Source organism: Lissotriton helveticus, chromosome 11 (assembly GCF_964261635.1).
Source record: "Lissotriton helveticus chromosome 11, aLisHel1.1, whole genome shotgun sequence".
Lineage (NCBI taxonomy): Eukaryota > Metazoa > Chordata > Amphibia > Caudata > Salamandridae > Lissotriton > Lissotriton helveticus.
The window spans coordinates 550,341,443-550,362,627 of record NC_136072.1 but is presented as its reverse complement, the minus strand read 5'-3'; the positions used below and the strand labels follow the sequence as shown (position 1 = coordinate 550,362,627).

The 21,185-nt window shown below is 46.0% G+C and overlaps 1 protein-coding gene across 2 annotated transcripts in view; it reads left to right on the top strand.

Moving 5' to 3' along the window:
• The window catches only part of PPP3CC (protein phosphatase 3 catalytic subunit gamma), a 776,740-nt gene that overhangs the window by 5,071 nt on the left and 750,484 nt on the right, over nt 1-21,185 (top strand). The gene's annotated exons all lie outside the window — the stretch shown is intronic.

The following is a 21,185-nucleotide window of genomic DNA, read 5'->3' as shown; positions in this document are numbered from 1 at the left end:
TAGCAGTGTGCCTGTCGCCCCGCCCAACAATGGTTACTAAAAGTAGGAAGAGGAGGCGCCTGCCACGCAGCCCCCCAACCCAGTCCCATCGAAAAACGTCCCAAGGAATAAAATAATGACTGAATACAATACAGTGAAATATCGAGGAGGACATACCCACCCCCCACTAAGGCACAAAAGAATAGTCACAGTCAATCAAAAGCGGCTCATCCCAAATCCTGTAGATCCCCTTCAGCGGCCTGCTGGTGTTCTTCGGTGTCGTCGGGTCTCACAGTGTCCAACCAATGCGACGCCATTTCCGCTTGATCAAAAAACCAAGTCCGCTCATTCACCTCAACCCGTAGCTTGGCCGGATATAACATAGAGTACTTAATCCCTTTGTCCCGCAGCCGCCGCTTAACATGGAGGAAAGTCTGACGTAGTTTCTGCACATGTTGCGTGAAGTCCGGGAAGAAAGACACGGTGACATTGTCATACCGAAGCGGGCCGTTCACCCGCGAAGCCTGCAAAATGGCGTCACGGTCACGAAAGTTCAAAACCCTCGCAATCAATGGCCTTGGTGAGGCACCCACTTTAGGCGGTCCGCCCGGCACCCTATGTGCCCTCTCCACAGTGAAAAGGTTGCTCAGTCCCTTAGGTTTCAGATGGTTAAGGATCAGATCTTCGACAAAGAGATCCGGCGCGCGAGCCTCCGCATTTTCAGGAACACCCAAAATGCGGACGTTGTTGCGACGATTACGGCCTTCATAGTCATCGAGCAGCCGTTTAGTCTCCGCTTGTGCCAGCTGTAGGGCCCGGACCTCTCTCTGGAGCTCAGCGGTATCATCAACCAAGCTCGATGTCTTAAGGTCAAGGGACTTCACTTTCTCACTGGTCTTTGAATGATCAGTGCGCAATAGATTAACGTCACACTTAACCGAGTCCAATTTAGAATCAAGAGCATCCATTCTGGCCACCATCGACGACTCAATTCTAGTGACCACCTCCATGATGTCTTGCAAAGTTGGCTCCGAGCCGGACGTCGGGGAGGCGGCCCCAGCCAAAGGCGATTGCTTCTGTTCGCTGGGGGAGCCCTTAGGAAGAGTGTATCTGTCCAGCTTATTGGATTGGACCGATCTCTGGGCCCTGGCACCCCTAACAGAAGGCTTATCAGGGTCTCCTCTCCCGGCCATGACAAGTAGACAAATCCGACAGGATAAGTGATCAAGGGGCCAGGAGGCACCTCCAGCCAGAAAGCACACGCCCCCAAAACTCCGGACTACAAGCTACGACCAACTGGGCAAACTGGAAAAAGGTCAAGCGATGAGTCCGGGAAGAGGGACCACTTCCGGTGGGCACTGCCGCTGTTGTCGCATCGGGTCTCAGCCACTCCCAACACCAGAGTCCGCCGTCCGGAGGGCAGGAAGGCCCAGAACTTCAGACGACGATACTGGAGGGTAGGAAGACACTCCACGAACCGCGTTTGGACGAACTTGCAGCGATACTATTCACACATCGAATTCCATCCTCGGGACTCAGGATAGATGACAGGATAGACGAACGGAGGAACGGGGCTCACGGAGCTATGCGATCACGCGGCCATCTTGGTCCCGTGCTAGGCTCCTCCTCCATGTCAATCACTTTTATTCGATTTTTTTAAAAATCACAAAAAGACACAGGATACAGATCCTGAAAAAGACAATAAAATACGACAATAATAAAATATGTACAAAATATATCATATATCAGATCAGCATATTTCATAAGTTCAAAAAAGATGATATATGTACACAAGTTTTACATCGATATAAATTAACCAAAGAAAATAATTATTTCATCTAATCTTAAAAATTTTAAAAATGTAAAACATCAGAATTTGCTAAAATATTTCATTTAGAATTTGTCCTTGTCTTCCTTTGTTACGCCTTTTGTTTATACGAACTCCTGCTACTAAAAAGTTTGCTACATGAAAAGTTATGCAAAAGTTGCAAAAATAAGAGTGCTGGCCTAACCTGTAAAAAGCCAGCCTCTCGAAGAATCGGTAGAAGGTATTTTTTCCTAATTTGTGCATAATGATCGCAAAACATAATGAAGTGTAGGGTGTCCTGAAATGAAAAATTATCACAATCACATGGACTTGCGTTATCAGGAGTTTCCCATCTAGCATAGGTGCCTAACAAAAAGTGTATCAAATTTAAACAAAATCTAGTTAAAAGAAAACGGTGGAATGGTTTGTTAACAAAGACCAGGTAGGGTTCTGGGCCTGGGACAGTGATGAGGGCGTAATTTCTTCTAACAGTCGGTTTTTTAAACTCTCTTTCCTCCCGCTCTGCTATAAAAGAGTTTATCAATGATGTTTTTATCATCGTGACATCCTCTTTTTGAATGCTATCAGGGGAGTAGAAAAGATCTATGCGTCCCACATGTAATAACATAGATTTTACATAGGCCAGCCATGGGATTTTTAGGGCTCCATCCATGGCCAAGCAATCTTTGAGGATCTGGTGGTTTAGGGAGATTTCCTCATTTAGCCAGGTTTTTAGCCATGAGTTGACAGGGGCAGATTTTATTTGGTCTGTAACAACCCCAATGCCTAACTCTGAGTGAGTGGTAAAGATGGGAGTAGTCCACTTGGTGATGGATACGTGAGGTACTTTCTGAACTCTCTCACACTTTTTACTAATTTTGTCACCAATCTTTTGTGGTCTCAAATTTCCTCTTGATGCTTGAATGAAATGTGGTGTATTGACGATTTTTGGAAATTTGAACAGTTGGACTAATAGGTTATTGGCAGTAAGTCCGTCCTATGAGGGAAGTTTAATGTCTTTATAAACTCCCCCTAGGTCTTAAAAGAAGATAAAAAACGTTAACTTTTCAGAACAAGTCGGGTCCTTTTGTGTTTATAAATTACTGAGTGGGGGCGACCTGACTGTTTACCCCCTGATGCTCCTTTTGTGTATTGGACCGGTTGAGTACAGCCAGTTTGTTCTCAAAGTTCAGGGGGATTGTTTGGGTAGGTCTAGGCCTGGCAACTACACAACACAGAGTCTTGAAGTCTTTCCCAGAAATTCAGTACCTAGTAGACTTTGACCAGGAAAGCACAAACATTGTGAAATCTGGTATGTTGGATATGTTCTATCCAAAAAGTTGTTCACATCTGGAAAATAATTGCTTTCATGAAGTATTTTAACACTACAGAAACAGAAGCAATGTGACAGAAAACATAGAAGAAGGAAAATATGCAGTAGTTGGATGTGATGATTGTTTGGTGAAACAAGCAAAAAGAAATCTAATTAGCCTCAGAAAACTTAGTTGCCAAATTCTAGACAGAAGAAATGATTTCAATTTGGCACTTCTACAACTCTTTAAGCCTTGGCGTGTTGAATCAGAACTACTTGAAAACTGACTGCTATAAAGATTCTTTCAACGCAGTGAAAGACAATATTCAGTGTTCAGTCTTTCTACACTACTTGCAAATATTGAAAGATGAGATTGAACAGGACAAAACTATTGCTGTTGAGATAGCTAAAGAGAGTTCACAAAGCAGCCAATGTTCTGAACGACTGGCCCAAGATCCCCTTGGACAATCAGTTATTCAAAATAAAGCAGAAATAGCAATGAATGAGGTGGAGACTGCAATGTAACAAGCAAGAGAGGAAATTCTTGATTTTGAACATTCAGTAGCACAACTAAACCGCAAATAGAAACAGAAATACATTTATATTGAAGTAAAAGATAAAATAGAGCATGGATTTCTGCTTGACAAGAAAGAATGTGAATGCTCTTCGCTTAAAGTGATACGAATATACATCAGTGGTCAAGAGGCACTGGAAAAAGCTTTTTAATTAAAGTTCTTACTGCATACCTACAGAGGACAACAGAATCGCATTTATCGTGTGTAGTAACAGCACCAACTTAATTTGCTGCACACAATATTAAAGGAATTACTTTACATTAACTACTAATGCTACCTGATAAATATGACAATAAGCTGTCGAACCAGAGGTTATATGGTGAAGCTTGTCAAGAGGTGTCTAGAACATTAAAGAAACTGAAGCTTTTGATTACTGATGAGGTAAGCATGATGTCAAATGTAATACTTGACTTCATTCACTTAAGAATGTGAAAGATTTTAAGAACAGAATATGATGTGCTGTTTGGAGGAAAGCACTCGATTGTCTTTGGTGACCTACTGCAACTAACCCCTGTGAAAAGACAGCCTGTTTTTAAGACACTTGTACATGATGAAACACATAATGCCTTAGGAAGTATTGGAAATGTGAACATTTGGCTAAACTTTCAATACAAGGAACTAGTGAGGAATATGCGTTAAGCATCCAACATGGAATATGAAAATATTCTAAAGGACATTAGAGATGGGGAAATATACATTACAAGTCAATTTTTCAACAAACTTTTCTTTTCAAAGGACACAGCATCACAGCTAATGTTCATTTTCCTAGAAGTAGGCAATTCTATAGTGTGTTTAACGCCTACCCTTCAAAAGTGCTAACATTTTAATGAAGAATTACTAAAACTAGAAAAACAAGACATTTTGGAGTTCACAGCAATTGACAAAATGGAACACCAGGAAGTGACAATACTACTAATTGCAAAACTGCAAACAAAATTGGATTCATTGGAGAAATCTGTATCTATGACTGCAGGGTAAGAAAAGTGTTTATGCATGTGCAAAAACTTTACAGTAAATTTGAGGCGTAATTTAAATGTCGAGGAAGGATAAGTAAATGGTGCGATGGGTAAAGTGACCGATTTTATTAATTTTCCAAATAGGGATGAGGTTGAATTTGTAGCCATAAAATTTGCTCAAATTGATGGCGCGAAGCATATTGGTCAATGCATTGTACGTTTTTTGCTTGTAAAAGACTTGCATGTCCAGCTACAGAAGTTCCTACTTTCTCTAGCGTATGCTGTAACTATCCATAAATCACGAGGATTAAGTGTAAATTCAGCTTTTATTAAAATTGGAAATAGTGTATTCAAAGAAGGTATGTCACATGTAGCATTATTCTGAGTTAGAACATTGTTCGGTATGTTTTTGATTGATTTTGATGAAAACAAAGTTAGTGCTGAGGCAAGTTTTGTCAGAAAGTACAATCAGTTAAGAAGTGTGTATGCATCTCGCTTATGATGTGTCACATTCCCTGTTTCTTGAATGGCTGGCGCGCGGTGTGTTGTGTGCGCCCACCAGCCCCCTTCTGCCGAAATCAGCCTCAGTAGGTCGGCCGTATAGTCTTCCTAGACGGGACCTGCCCTGAACAACCGGGGGAGGACCTATATCTAAATCGAAGCCGCCGCAATCAGTGCTTTGTATTACAGTACTGAGCTTCGTTGGAGCGAATGCTCTGACAGCAACCGGAATTCTTCTGGACCGCGCAAGGGCGCCTACGGAACCACAGAATACGCGACCCCAAAGCGCAGGAGTGCTTTCGCAGGCATGCGCGACCCGTGCAAGGCACGGAGTCACGTTTACCATGTATTTTCCCCACAAGCGCAGGAGCCCTATCACCGGCATCACGCGACTCGTGCAAAGGCACAGAGTCACGTTTACTTTTATTTATTTCTTCCGGCAAGCGCAGGAGCGCTTTTACAGGTTACACACGACTCGTGCAAGGGCATGAAGTCGTGCTTTACTCCACTTTACCGGAAAGCGCAACTAACCCCTGTGAAAAGACAGCCTGTTTTTAAGACACTTGTACATGATGAAACACATAATGCCTTAGGAAGTATTGGAAATGTGAACATTTGGCTAAACTTTCAATACAAGGAACTATTGAGGAATATGCGTTAAGCATCCAACATGGAATATGAAAATATTCTAAAGGACATTAGAGATGGGGAAATATACATTACAAGTCAATTTTTCAACAAACTTTTCTTTTCAAAGGACACAGCATCACAGCTAATGTTCATTTTCCTAGAAGTAGGCAATTCTATAGTGTGTTTAACGCCTACCCTTCAAAAGTGCTAACATTTTAATGAAGAATTACTAAAACTAGAAAAACAAGAAATTTTGGAGTTCACAGCAATTGACAAAATGGAACACCAGGAAGTGACAATACTACTAATTGCAAAACTGCAAACAAAATTGGATTCATTGGAGAAATCTGTATCTATGACTGCAGGGTAAGAAAAGTGTTTATGCATGTGCAAAAACTTTACAGTAAATTTGAGGCGTAATTTAAATGTCGAGGAAGGATAAGTAAATGGTGCGATGGGTAAAGTGACCGATTTTATTAATTTTCCAAATAGGGATGAGGTTGAATTTGTAGCCATAAAATTTGCTCAAATTGATGGCGCGAAGCATATTGGTCAATGCATTGTACGTTTTTTGCTTGTAAAAGACTTGCATGTCCAGCTACAGAAGTTCCTACTTTCTCTAGCGTATGCTGTAACTATCCATAAATCACGAGGATTAAGTGTAAATTCAGCTTTTATTAAAATTGGAAATAGTGTATTCAAAGAAGGTATGTCACATGTAGCATTATTCTGAGTTAGAACATTGTTCGGTATGTTTTTGATTGATTTTGATGAAAACAAAGTTAGTGCTGAGGCAAGTTTTGTCAGAAAGTACAATCAGTTAAGAAGTGTGTATGCATCTCGCTTATGATGTGTCACATTCCCTGTTTCTTGAATGGCTGGCGCGCGGTGTGTTGAGTGCGCCCACCAGCCCCCTTCTGCCGAAATCCGCCTCAGTAGGTCGGCCGTCTAGTCTTCCTAGACGGGACCTGCCCTGAACAACCGGGGGAGGACCTATATCTAAATCGAAGCCGCCGCAATCAGTGCTTTGTATTACAGTACTGAGCTTCGTTGGAGCGAATGCTCTGACAGCAACCGGAATTCTTCTGGACCGCGCAAGGGCGCCTACGGAACCACAGAATACGCGACCCCAAAGCGCAGGAGTGCTTTCGCAGGCATGCGCGACCCGTGCAAGGCACGGAGTCACGTTTACCATGTATTTTCCCCACAAGCGCAGGAGCCCTATCACCGGCATCACGCGACTCGTGCAAAGGCACAGAGTCACGTTTACTTTTATTTCTTCCGGCAAGCGCAGGAGCGCTTTTACAGGTTACACACGACTCGTGCAAGGGCATGAAGTCGTGCTTTACTCCACTTTACCGGAAAGCGCAGGAGCGTGTTTTTCTTTGGCACCCCGCGGCTCATGCAGAAGCACGCAGTCGCATTTTCTTTATGAAAACACCGGCAAGCACAGGAGCGCTTTTGTTTTCCTTAACAAAGTAACCCATGCAGGGGCACGGAGTTGTTCTCCCTGAATATGCACACCAGCGCTCTCTAATTACCTCTGCAACGGGAGCTTGCACACAAGGTCCCATACTATCATCATTTGGCAACCAGCGCAGGAGCACATGCTCTTTCCTTTCAGCAGCAACCCGTGCAGGGGCACAAAGTTGCTGTTTGGCTACTTCCGGATCAGTGGTGTTCGCAACACTATTTTTTGGGGGATCCAGAACACTGCTAACTGGTCTACTCCATGCTCTAAGCGCTGTGTCTCAGGTGACTACGCTTTTTCTTCTGTTCTGTGTTGTTTCTACTTGTTACCGGTGTCTGGCGAGAGTGCTACCCATCTGTTCCATCCTTTAGGTGGTGTCCACCACGAGACCCCAAGAGAATCCGAGGGCAGATCACTCCCAGCATCCTTCTATGCTGTTTACACCCTATCTTGTTTGCCTCCCCAGTCCCCTCTTCAGCCTGGTTAGTATTTAGTCCTTTCTTGGAGCCGGAGGGGGTTATCCACGTCGTCCCTGAGTGATCACTCCACAAGCAGACGGTGAGTGTTGTGGGGACCTGACAGGACGGTATCCTATTTATGAAAAATAGATAGTCTGTCCTAAGCGCAAGCTAACGAAAGAATTTATAGAGGTTACTCAAAAGAAGCAAAAGAAAGACAAGAAGGAATGTGTTGACATTGAGAAACTGAAAAATGAGGGGGATATTGTAGGCTTCCAGTTGGAAAATAGTAATGGTGTCAACTGCTAATGTGGTTCTCAATGTTCTTTAAATGAATAAACAGATGGAAAAACCATCAGTATGCCAGGCGCACCGGTGGAATTATCGTATCACAATATTACTTGTGTTAACAAACAAATTACTTGCAAAAATGTATCAATAAAGTTTTGTTCAAACAACTGTACATGTAACAAAAGAAGAAACAACACACAAGGCTAAGTACATATCTTGTGTACTTGATCAGTTGAAAACAGTAAAATCAAAAAAAAATCGCAGTGTATAATTGTTTTCATATACACATAATCAACGATCTATGCAAAATAGTAGCTGTTTGTGCTCCGAAATCCATACAAAAATAACGGTCATGCCCAATGCATTTCGAGATGCAATCCCTTCTTCGGGGGCACTGTAAACAAAAGGAAAGGAAAACTGGAATGTATTTTGTAATGCCAACAGTAAAAGAAAGTACTCAAGAAAACACAGCGTCTGGGTGCCCTAGGCGAGCTGCCAGGGATGATAGTAAAGAAAGGACTTGAGTGACTACTTGCTGTCAATTGTCTTGGAAAAATCATACACCGCTGAATCAGGATTAAGAAAAAACGGAAAACCCCGACGGCAGAAAGAAACCCATGTGCAACGAACCATAGATTAAAAGAAAATGAAACGTGAATGATAAGAAAGTGTGAAAGATGTAGAAATAAATAAATGAGTAATGTGTGAAATAATAGGTGAACAAAGCTCAAAACATGAAGGTCGCTCACGTGTGACCTGAATACGAAAAACAGCTCCTAGATGCTGATTCCAACAAAGAGCACTGGAGATGAAAAAACAATGTCTGTTCAGAGAATATTTCAAATGTGTGCATTAGAATGACAATGCTCCGTCCAATGGGCCGCAAAATGTGACTTAGTACTTTTGGTCCGGATCGTGCTTTTATGTTCTGTTATTCTGATTTTAATTTTACGAGACGTTTTGCCCACGTACAATAATCCACAAGGACATTTGATAGTGTAAATAACATTAGAGGAATTGCAATCCCTATTGTGTCTCAGTGCGATAATTTTACCGATTGGGGGTGATGAATAACATTGCCCACAATGACATTATTGCAAAGTACGCAATTTCGACATTTCCGCATACCTCGAAATTGAGGTTGATGTTGAGGCTACGTGGTGGATAATATACCCTTGATGTTTTTACTGCGTGTGTAAGCAAAAAACATAGCAGTTCAATCCTATCATTGAGACCCCCTGGTTTTAAAGTATGCAAATGCTTAATCCACCATGCCTCCCTCTGTGCTAGCTGTCTGTTAATGTCAGAATCTGATCTGTGTGTTAGCAATTCTAAAATGGTGAATTTCAATTGTGCATTAGAATGACAATGCTCCGTCCAATGGGCCGCAAAATGTGACTTAGTACTTTTGGTCCGGATCGTGCTTTTATGTTCTGTTATTCTGATTTTAATTTTACGAGACGTTTTGCCCACGTACAATAATCCACAAGGACATTTGATAGTGTAAATAACATTAGAGGAATTGCAATCCCTATTGTGTCTCAGTGCGATAATTTTACCGATTGGGGGTGATGAATAACATTGCCCACAATGACATTATTGCAATGTACGCAATTTCGACATTTAAGCATACCTCAAAATTGAGGTTGATGTTGAGGCTGCGTGGTGGATAATATACCCTTGATGTTTTTACTGCGTGTGTAAGCAAAAAGTGGTGCCTCTGCGAACAGAGTATTGAAATCAGGTTCATGTTTGAGGACTTTCTATCTAGACTAGATAATTCTTTTGATTTCATGGGAATGTGATGAGTATTTAGACACAAATACTTGTCGTGTGGTCTCTCTTTTAACTTTGGGTTGCAACAATGATATGCGATCTTGTACTTCAGTTTTCCTAGCAGCTGAAGACAAGATGGAATCAGGATAACCCCGTTGTTGGAATCTCTTACTCTGATTTTGTATTGAACGTTCCAATTTGTCTGTGGCAGAGGTGATGCGTTTCATTCTAAGCATCTGTGAATACGGTAGGTTTTGAATTAACTGTGGAGGATAAAAGCTGGAGAATAACAACAAATTGTTCTTGTCCGTCGTCTTAGTATACACAGACGTATCAAAACAATCATCTCCTTTGTGTATTAATACATCCAAATAAGAGATGGTATCTTCACTGATGGTATGAGTGAATATAATTCTCTCATGCTTAGTGTTCAGTTCAACTATTGACTGTTCCAGAACTTCTCTGGAATTTTTCCACACTAGAAAAATGTCGTCAATGAATCTGACGTAAAAGGCCAGATTGGAGCTCCTCCGATCATCTTGAAAAATGTGAACATTTTCAAGCTGAGACATAAAAGTGTTGGCATATGAGGGAGCCCCTGAAAACCCATTGAGGTTCCACTCACTTGTAGGTAAAAATCATCTTTCCACCTAAGGTAGCTATGCTAAAGGCAAAATGTGAGAAGCAAAAAAGTAAAAAGGGAGGTCTCCTCACAATCCGTTAGGGGACGAGGAGAAAAACAATTGTTACAACGAACAAGTAGTCCCTAGTTGGCCTATAGATTAGGCAGAGAGGGAAATTCCTCAGTTAGATTGACGATGGGGTAGGGGGGAGGGAGGGGGAAGCCAATCGGCCAGCAAATGCCATAACCACATGAAAAATAAATCACAAATAATGAGGGAAAATTTCAGAGACACAATTCAAAACACAAGATGTATGTACTTGAACAAATTTTTTATTCACAGTATACAAAAATTAATATATAATGCCAGTTTAAAAAACATAAAAATGTACTTAGACATGTACAAAGAAATAATTTAAAAACACAAGAACACAAGTTGTCGACGCAGCGTTTCGGTATCTAGGATTTGACCTTCATCAGGACAGGGTTTCTAAAAGAAGAAACATCTTATTTAGAAATGGATCTATTACATTTTGATCAGCATTTTGTTCACATATTCACATCATTGAAAGAAATGTGAGAAGCTCAAGTAAAAAAACTTTGTCTATGCTCATAGTGGGCATTTGAAGCAATGCCCATTCGCAAGCATCAATGCCATCTTTCAAAGGTATTGACGTGTACAATGATGTGACGTCAATTGTACACATCAACCAAGAAGTTGAGAATTGGTCTTGGATTTCTTGCAGACGATTCAGAAAATGGGTAGTGTCTTTAACATAGCTCCTCCAGGACTGCACAAATTTCTGCAGATAGTGGTCTACCAACCGTCCTGCAGGTGCGAAGATGGAGTCGCAACCAGAGACGATCGGGCGGAAAGGGGGATCGGTTAAACGTTTGTGTACCTTAGGGAGCATGTACAATCTCGGTTTGCGTGGGTGTGGTACTGTCAAAAAACTGCGTAAACTAGCGTTGATCCATGACATGTCCTCTGCATAGTCGAAAATGCGGGCCAAAGTGTCCATTATCATGCCTGTCGGATCGCTATCCAACTTGATGTAAGTGGAAGTGTCAGATAGATGATCTTGAACTTTTTGTTCATAAAAGCAAGTGTCCATTATAACAGTGATACTGCCATTGTTTGCCATTTGTCGTAATATATTGAGTTCATGTTTTTTCAAATTGGATTTGACTTGGGGGTGCAAATCAAATTTGGAAAGGTCCTGCCAAACTAAATTTTCAAACAAATCAAGAGACTTGTGGGAAACAGGTGGCATAAACAAACTCTTAGGTTTGAAAGACGCAAGCTCAGGGTCCATGTCTTGATTCAATGGAATAAAACTTTCCATGGAGGGAACAACATTTGTAAAAATATTTATTAGTCTCAAAAGACGCATGAATTTAAAAATGGAGACCTCCAATTCCAATTGATTAGTGTGGTATGTCGGCACAAATGATGTACCTTTGTTCAAAACTTGTTCCTGAGCTGGTGTCAATTGGAAAGATGAAATATTAATCACGAGGGTTTCCCCTTGCTCCTCAGCGACCTCGCTTCTCGTTCTTTCTCCTTTTCTCTTGCTGCGCCTTGTTTTTTTGGATCTGGGGGTGTTGGACCTAGATTACCCAAGCCTACATATGGTAGCCTGGCACAGTAGTGGTCTACAGCTAACTCCAAGCGTTGGCTAAGTACTTACAAATCTTACCCACAGTAACTCAGTGATGAACCACTAAAATAAAGACACAACACCTCTGTTTGGAAAAATACCGATACCTTTTATAAAAATAATATGCTCTTCTTGTTATGCTTTTTAGTCAGGGATAAAAGACAATCTAATTACACATCTACATGAAATTTAAATCACTCTTCAATATTTCTCCTGCTCAGAATTTGAGAATCAAAGGTACATTTAGGTTCTGTAGTTATTTAGGACACCAGACACTTCACTAATAATTTTACAGGAAGGCAATATACAGTCTGGCAGAGTAATATGCTTTTAACGATACACTTGCAGATACATTACCCCACAGCTCTTAAGCACTGTTCAGCCCAATAGAATGACCTGGTTGTAGAACCTCACAGCATTTCCCACCAATAATGTGACTAGAAGGAAAGACACAATAATATTAGCATGGTACACCTAACTGGTAGAGGATCTACTCCCTCCGCTACAAAAGCTCTGTAAGGGCTTTAGCCCAGGAACCCTGTGGCTCCCTTTACCACTTTCACCTCTCTCCCACTTGCACCGTTATTGGATCGGTTTTACTCTTTATTGGCCAGTTCACTAGCTTGTTTTCCCTTCAATTAGGCTTTCCACTGTTCAGTTACTTGTTGGGGTTATTTTAGTAGGGTTTGGGCTGAGCACTAGCCCGTTCTCTTCATTTATGCCTCTGTGTGCAGTTCAGTGTGTCTCTCAATTGCAGTCCCACTGTCTCAATCCTTTTCCCTGTTGCTGCTGCCTCCCGTCCCCACTCTACCCGGCTTACTTGTAAGCTTCCTGGAAGTGCTGCGAGGGCTCTTCTCACTCGCGTTGAAGCCTGGCAGCAGTCGGCGGTCGGGAGGGATCGAGGGAGCTTCTCTTGGCCCACCGGCTCTTTACTGGGTCAATTGCAGTGGCGCTTCTGCCTCCTCAGGCTGGGGAAACAGCTACCGGTGCTCCGTCGCGCTCGGCTTCTCCTCAGTCGCGCTACTCCGTTGGGCATGCGCGGAAGCGCTCGCTCTTCTCCCGCCTCTGCACTCACTTCACAGGGAGGACGCTGGTCTTCTGGTGACGCTGCTCTCCCGGGCCTGCCCGAACATAGGCCCCTCCTGCCTCACGAAAAGCGTCTAGTTGCCGGTCATGCGCGGAAGCGCTGATCTCTTCGTTTCTGACGCGGCCGGTGCCCCCGGGGTCCCGATGCCGATCAGAGCAACGTCGCTGCTTCCCTCCAGTCGTCTCTCACTGGGGCTTCACAGGAAGGATGTCCACACACGGCGCCCTCGCTCCACAGGTCGCCAGGGTGCCCCAGACCCCCGCACTCACTTCAGCTACTCCACGTCCCCTGGTAAGCTCAGCGCTGATTAGGGGTAGCCAGGAATATCTTCAGTTAGGGGTATCCTGAATGGATTTAATGGGATTCCAATATGTGAGTGGCTGCTTCCTCAAGTAGCTCGATTTCTTTTCCAATAGTTGATGTTTTGAGAGAGGGATCGGTCAAAGGCTGAAGGGGGAACAATCCTCTGAAGTAACTGTCAGCCTCAGTGACAAACTAGCTACTCTCAGTGTGTCCACCTCCTCTCACCACTGCCTCACTCCTCTACTCTGGGGTCAGCACAAAATGGCTGCTGGTCACTGGCCTTATATAGGGTGGCCTGAGACCTGCAGAAGTCTCTAGTCAATTCTAGAAAGTTCCCTAATGTTATCCTATGGACCTGTCCTCCAGTAGTGTCCGTTATGGCAGTTGGAGGACACCATCTTAGGTTTCTGGAGATCCCTAGATTTTCAAGGGGGCTGACTAGGCCTCACAGGTTATGAGGGAAAAATGGCGTCATCGCCAAGGAACACCTAGCCCCCTGACAGCATTAAAAAATTCCTGATGGACATATGTAAAAATAAAAATAGAAACTCTGGGAGGCTAAGGGGGACAAAAATAAATCACGATGGTTAGAGTCTTCCCAGAAGCAGACAGGTCTAACACGCGTCCCCCCCAGCTGAAAGTGGGGAGAACTACCCAACCCCTTGGGAGTCCTCATCACTAAGGCGGAAATATCTGGATAGACCGTCTGCGTTGGCATGGTCTGCCCCAGGTCGGTGTTCCACCCTAAAGTCCATTCCCTGTAGGGAGATGGACCACCTTAACAACTTGGGATTCTCCCCCTTCATTTGCATCAGCCAACGAAGGGGGCGATGGTCAGTCTGAACTAGGAAGTGCGAACCAAACAGGTATGGTCGCAGCTTCTTCAGAGCCCAAACCACCGCAAAGGCTTCTCTCTCAATTGTACTCCATCTCCTTTCCCTGGGGAGTAGCCTTCTGGACAGGAAGACCACGGGTTGATCCAAGCCCTCATCATTTAGCTGCGATAACACTGCCCCAATGCCATGTTCTGACGCATCTGTTTGGACAATGAATTCTCTAGCAAAATTAGGGGCCTTGAGAATGGGAGCGGAACACAATGCTTGTTTCAAGGTCATGAAGGCTCGCTGGCAAGCCTCTGTCCAGACTACCCGTCGGGGTTGCTTCTTGGAAGTAAGTTCAGTGAGGGGGGCCACGATAGTGCCATACCCCTTCACGAAGCGACGGTAGTATCCCGTGAGGCCCAGGAAGGCTCGGACCTCGGTTTGAGTCTTGGGGGGCTCCCAGGCGATGATGGTCTCAATCTTTGCCTGGAGGGGCTGCACCGTCCCCCTGCCCACCAAGTGACCTAGGTACACCACCGACCCTTGTCCGATCTGACACTTGCTGGCCTTGATGGTCAAGCCAGCCTGTTGTAGGGCATGAAGAACAGCTTGCAGGTGCTGCAAATGGTCCTCCCAGCTGCTGCTGAAGACAGCAATGTCGTCCAGGTATGCAGCAGAAAAAGCTTCCATTCCCGAAAGGACCCTGTTCACCAGCCGCTGAAAAGTGGCAGGGGCATTCTTGAGCCCAAAGGGCATCACACGAAATTGGTAGTGTCCCTCAGGCGTAGAGAAGGCTGACCTTTCCTTCGCCTCCTCGGTAAGGGAAATCTGCCAGTACCCTGAAGTTAGGTCAAAGGTACTTAAGTATTGGGCAGCTCCCAGCCGGTCAATAAGCTCATCCGCCCGTGGGATAGGATGTGCATCAGTTTTAGTCACTGAGTTCAAGCCTCGGTAGTCCACACAGAATCTCAATTCAGGTGTGGTGCCTGGTGGGGCAGCTTTTGGTACCAAAACCACCGGGCTAGACCAAGGGCTACCAGAAGGTTCAATCACCCCTAGCTCCAGCATCTTGGCGACTTCACTTTTGATGTTGGCCTTCACCTTGTCCGACAGCCGGTAGATTTTAGATTTCACAGGTGGGCTGTCTCCTGTGTCCACGTCATGGGTACACAGGTGGGTCCTGCCTGGGACAAGGGAGAACAGGGGAGAAAATTGCTCCAGGATCTGGCGGCAATCACTTTGCTGTTCAGAAGTCAGGGATGGCGAGAGAATCACTCCCTCCACTGATCCATCTTTTTCTTTGTACGAGAGAAGATCAGGGAGAGGTTCACTTTCTTCTTCCTCTGCTCCATCGGTCACCAGCATTAAGACAACCTCGGGCCTCTCATGATGTGGCTTGAGACGATTGGCATGCAGCACCCTGAGGGGCTGCCTCGGGGTCTTAAGATCCACCAAATAGGTAGACTTCCCCTTTTTCTCCAAAACCTCAAAGGGGCCTGTCCAACGGTCCTGGAGGGCATTTAGCTCTCCAGGTTCCATTACCCACACTTTCTGTCCAGGCTCCAGTTCCACTGGGTGAGCGTTGTGGTCATACCACTCTTTCATAACTGCTTGGCTGGCCTCCAAGTTGTCTGAAGCCTGCTTCCACAACTTAGCCATTTGGCTCCGGAAGGCCAGCATGTAGCTCACCACGTCCTGGGGAAGCTTCCTGGGAGTCTGTTCCCATCCGTCTTTCACCAGGCTGAGAGGTCCCCTTACAGGGTGCCCATACAAAAGTTCGAAGGGGCTGAAGCCCACTCCCTTCTGTGGCACTTCCCTGTAGGAAAACAAGAGACAGGGTAGGAGGATGTCCCATTTCTTCCGTAGGCTCTCAGGAAGACTCCGTATCATACCTTTCAAGGTTTTGTTAAACCTTTCCACAAGACCATTGGTTTGTGGGTGATAGGGAGTAGTAAACCGATAGGTAACGCCGCACTCCTTCCACATGGCCCGCATGTATGCTGAAAGGAAGTTAGTCCCCCTGTCGGAAATGACCTCCTTGGGGAAACCCACTCTGGTGAAAATCCCCATCAGGGCCCTTGCCACTGCAGGTGCAGTGATGGTCCTCAGAGGTATTGCCTCTGGGTACCGGGTGGCATGATCCACCAAAACCAGTATGAACCGATGTCCAGCTGAAGTTGGTGGATCCAATGGCCCTACAATGTCGATGCCCACCCTCTCAAAGGGGGTGCTAACGACGGGTAGTGGTTCCAGGGGAGCTTTTAGCTTCACCCCAGTTTTCCCACTGGCTTGGCAAGACACACACGTCCGACAATATGTATCCGACGCCACTTTCATTCGAGGCCAGTAGAAATGGGGGACAAGCCGGGCAAAGGTCTTGTCCTGTCCTAGGTGTCCTGCCAATGGTATCTCATGAGCCAGTTCCAGTAGAAAGGCTCTAAAGCATTGAGGGACCACCAAGGCTCTGGCTGAACCGTGGCCAGGTGTCTTGGGCTCACTGTAGAGGAGTCCATCCTCCCAGTAAATCTGGTAGCTCCCTTCAATGTTTCCCGCTGCCTGGGCGTTGGCCTGTTGCCGCAGCCCCTCGAGAGTAGGACACTCTTTCTGAGCTTTGCAGAACTCTTCCCGGGAAGGACCTCCCTCCACATGCCATTCAGTTGGGATGGGTAGGTTTTCCAGGGAAGCAACATTCTCCCCGGTGGACTCCAGATCCACCTCCGCAGGTGGTCCAGTTGTCTCACGAGGTGGAGATGTCGAGGCAGGGTCCTCCGGCCTCCTGTCCTTCTCCTCTCTGGCAGCCGGCTGGGCCATTGTTCCAGGCTCCAGCGTCAATGAACTCCCCCTTCGGGCAGTCGCGGACCTTGTGCTGACACAAGTCCAGTCAGGGGGTCCCAGCATCTCAGAGTGAGTCTGGTACTCCACCCTCCTCCAAGCATTGTGCTCCATATCATTCCCTAACAGGCAGTCAACAGGCACGGCAGGGCTTACGGCAACTCGAAGTGGACCTGCAACCCCTCCCCACTCAAAGGGAACCTCAGCCACAGGATAGTGGCCCAATCTGCCGTCAGCCATTACGGCGGGATGGAGTACATCTGGGATGACCTGCTCTGGAGACACCAGCTGACTCCTTACCATAGTCATGCTGGCTCCTGTATCTCTCAGAGCCTCCCCTCTTTGGCCATTGATGGTGACCCACTGCTCATACTTAGTAGTATTAGAGGGCAGCTGGGTCTTGGGAACCATCTCTTTATCTCCCAGGGACACTAAGGTGACACCCGCCCGCTCCCCTCCATTAACCAAAGGTATCTCCTCCCCGAGCACTACACTAGTGATTCCCGGGGCTTTTCCTCCAGTGGGAGGGGGTGGTCTTTTTGGGCACCTCACATCTCCTTTATAGTGTCCCACACCACCACACTCAAAACAATGAACAACCCTTGGCTGCTGGCTTTGGCCAGGGGTAGGGTTGCGAGGGGGGTTACTCTTGGGGATGAATCCTCTGCCCCTTCCTTGCGAAGTATTTTGTGGCCCTTTTGAGAACTCCCTCTTAGTTTCCCCTCCCTCTTTCCTCTGGGGGGCGCCCTGTCCTTGCTTCTGGGAATTCCCTCCAGTCCCCTTAGTCGACACCCGGGTACTAACCCAGATGTCCGCCTCCTCAGCAAGCTTCCTGGGGCTGGTCAGCTTGCTGTCCACCAGATGCTGTCTTAGTTCGGGAAGACACTTCTCGAGTAGGTGTTCCTTGAGTATGAGGTCATATAGTCCCTCATAGTCTCCTACTTCGCTGCCTCTTACCCAACCCTCCAGGGCCTTCCTGGCGTAGTCCAAGAAATCTACCCAGTTTTGCGTGCCCAGCTTGTAGCTACCCCGGAACTTTTGCCTATATTTCTCAGGGGTCAACCCAAACTTCTTGAGCAGCGCTGATTTCATAGCCGGATAGTAGGTCTGTTCACTCTGGTCAAGAGCCAACAAAGTATCCCTGCCAGTGGGGGGCATGTATTTGTATAACCCACCTCCCCAGTGGACTTCCAGAATCCCATGGGCCCTTAGCGAGACCTCGTAGGCGGCTAGCCACTTAGCAATGTCGTCACTGGGTACATAACAAGCCATAATATCTTTTGGTAGGTACGGTCTAGGTTCTTTGATGTTGGTCTGGGTATCGCTGCCACCATTCTCTGATTTGGGGGATCCTCGGTTTAGGGCTTGTAAATCCATCTCTTTGATGGTTCGCTCATGTGCCAACCTCCTATCCTCCCTTTCCATGTCCATCCTGGCTAGTTCTATTTTCAACCTCCTCTCCTCCCTCCTATCTTCCAGCTCGGCTTCGGTTAAGCCCCTGTCTGAAACACTGCTGCTTGCCCTTGAAGGTAGCCTGGGACCTGTCAGAAGATTCCCTCTCCCCATTTGGTTCAGCAATGCAGCCTCAGTAACAGTGTCCCCATCACCCATTTCCGTTTCTGGTTCCTCCCTTAGGCGAGCTTCTAACCATGCCCTTATGCTTGTCAGCAACTCTCCTTTCTTGGCACCTTTATTGAAAAATACCCCGTTCTGCTGACACCAATCCCTGAGTTGGGCCACAGTATTGGCTTCCAACTCTTTAAGATTCACCTCCAGCTTTGCCATGGTATAAAATTACTCACAGGAGAAAACCACGAAGTGACTTGAGGTTAACCTCCACCCACCACCAGAAGTAAATTTAGAAAAATCAAAAATATAAATTAGGAGGGCCGCAGGGAGAAAACTCCAGGTGAGGTCTTGTGGTTAGCACTGCGTTACTAATAAGTGAGTGTAAGTACAAATCCGTTATCCCACCGCTGAAACACCAATTATGTTGGACCTAGATTACCCAAGCCTACATATGGTAGCCTGGCACAGTAGTGGTCTACAGCTAACTCCAAGCGTTGGCTAAGTACTTACAAATCTTACCCACAGTAACTCAGTGATGAACCACTAAAATAAAGACACAACACCTCTGTTTGGAAAAATACCGATACCTTTTATAAAAATAATATGCTCTTCTTGTTATGCTTTTTAGTCAGGGATAAAAGACAATCTAATTACACATCTACATGAAATTTAAATCACTCTTCAATATTTCTCCTGCTCAGAATTTGAGAATCAAAGGTACATTTAGGTTCTGTAGTTATTTAGGACACCAGACACTTCACTAATAATTTTACAGGAAGGCAATATACAGTCTGGCAGAGTAATATGCTTTTAACGATACACTTGCAGATACATTACCCCACAGCTCTTAAGCACTGTTCAGCCCAATAGAATGACCTGGTTGTAGAACCTCACAGCATTTCCCACCAATAATGTGACTAGAAGGAAAGACACAATAATATTAGCATGGTACACCTAACTGGTAGAGGATCTACTCCCTCCGCTACAAAAGCTCTGTAAGGGCTTTAGCCCAGGAACCCTGTGGCTCCCTTTACCACTTTCACCTCTCTCCCACTTGCACCGTTATTGGATCGGTTTTACTCTTTATTGGCCAGTTCACTAGCTTGTTTTCCCTTCAATTAGGCTTTCCACTGTTCAGTTACTTGTTGGGGTTATTTTAGTAGGGTTTGGGCTGAGCACTAGCCCGTTCTCTTCATTTATGCCTCTGTGTGCAGTTCAGTGTGTCTCTCAATTGCAGTCCCACTGTCTCAATCCTTTTCCCTGTTGCTGCTGCCTCCCGTCCCCACTCTACCCGGCTTACTTGTAAGCTTCCTGGAAGTGCTGCGAGGGCTCTTCTCACTCGCGTTGAAGCCTGGCAGCAGTCGGCGGTCGGGAGGGATCGAGGGAGCTTCTCTTGGCCCACCGGCTCTTTACTGGGTCAATTGCAGTGGCGCTTCTGCCTCCTCAGGCTGGGGAAACAGCTACCGGTGCTCCGTCGCGCTCGGCTTCTCCTCAGTCGCGCTACTCCGTTGGGCATGCGCGGAAGCGCTCGCTCTTCTCCCGCCTCTGCACTCACTTCACAGGGAGGACGCTGGTCTTCTGGTGACGCTGCTCTCCCGGGCCTGCCCGAACATAGGCCCCTCCTGCCTCACGAAAAGCGTCTAGTTGCCGGTCATGCGCGGAAGCGCTGATCTCTTCGTTTCTGACGCGGCCGGTGCCCCCGGGGTCCCGATGCCGATCAGAGCAACGTCGCTGCTTCCCTCCAGTCGTCTCTCACTGGGGCTTCACAGGAAGGATGTCCACACACGGCGCCCTCGCTCCACAGGTCGCCAGGGTGCCCCAGACCCCCGCACTCACTTCAGCTACTCCACGTCCCCTGGTAAGCTCAGCGCTGATTAGGGGTAGCCAGGAATATCTTCAGTTAGGGGTATCCTGAATGGATTTAATGGGATTCCAATATGTGAGTGGCTGCTTCCTCAAGTAGCTCGATTTCTTTTCCAATAGTTGATGTTTTGAGAGAGGGATCGGTCAAAGGCTGAAGGGGGAACAATCCTCTGAAGTAACTGTCAGCCTCAGTGACAAACTAGCTACTCTCAGTGTGTCCACCTCCTCTCACCACTGCCTCACTCCTCTACTCTGGGGTCAGCACAAAATGGCTGCTGGTCACTGGCCTTATATAGGGTGGCCTGAGACCTGCAGAAGTCTCTAGTCAATTCTAGAAAGTTCCCTAATGTTATCCTATGGACCTGTCCTCCAGTAGTGTCCGTTATGGCAGTTGGAGGACACCATCTTAGGTTTCTGGAGATCCCTAGATTTTCAAGGGGGCTGACTAGGCCTCACAGGTTATGAGGGAAAAATGGCGTCATCGCCAAGGAACACCTAGCCCCCTGACAGCATTAAAAAATTCCTGATGGACATATGTAAAAATAAAAATAGAAACTCTGGGAGGCTAAGGGGGACAAAAATAAATCACGATGGTTAGAGTCTTCCCAGAAGCAGACAGGTCTAACAGGGGGTTTGCCTCCTGTGGGGCCCTTCTCTAAAAAAGAAGCCGG